Below are 344 nucleotides of genomic sequence, written 5' to 3' on the forward strand. Positions count from 1 at the left end.
CTAATAGTTCCCCAAATTCAAAATTCAAAAGTCCTTTTTCGAGTCACCTTTCTCTTCCCATCTGCCCCTTACGTAACGACTGTCCCTCATTAATTTCACTTTACAGCAGAGTGCACCAAAGTCTGTCACACAAATTACCGTTGGTCGAGACAAAACGAAAAGGTTACATGGTCAAATGGTTATCATCATTTTCTTCTTTATCATTTTTTTTTCTCTTTTGTTTCCAAGGTTTAGGTGTATTATCCTACCAGTGGCATATATATATTGGTATTTTAAAAAAGATTTTAGCTTACATATCCCTTGAACTGTTTTCCCCTCCTCATTACCCCCTTTCAGTCTTCCAT

At 36.6% G+C, this 344-nt stretch overlaps 1 protein-coding gene across 1 annotated transcript in view; it reads left to right on the forward strand.

The window, feature by feature from the left end:
- Positions 1-344, forward strand: part of LOC119585942 (dipeptidyl peptidase 4-like) — a 99,547-nt gene that overhangs the window by 55,667 nt on the left and 43,536 nt on the right. The gene's annotated exons all lie outside the window — the stretch shown is intronic.

Source organism: Penaeus monodon, chromosome 20 (genome assembly GCF_015228065.2).
Source record: "Penaeus monodon isolate SGIC_2016 chromosome 20, NSTDA_Pmon_1, whole genome shotgun sequence".
In the NCBI taxonomy this organism is placed as follows: domain Eukaryota; kingdom Metazoa; phylum Arthropoda; class Malacostraca; order Decapoda; family Penaeidae; genus Penaeus; species Penaeus monodon.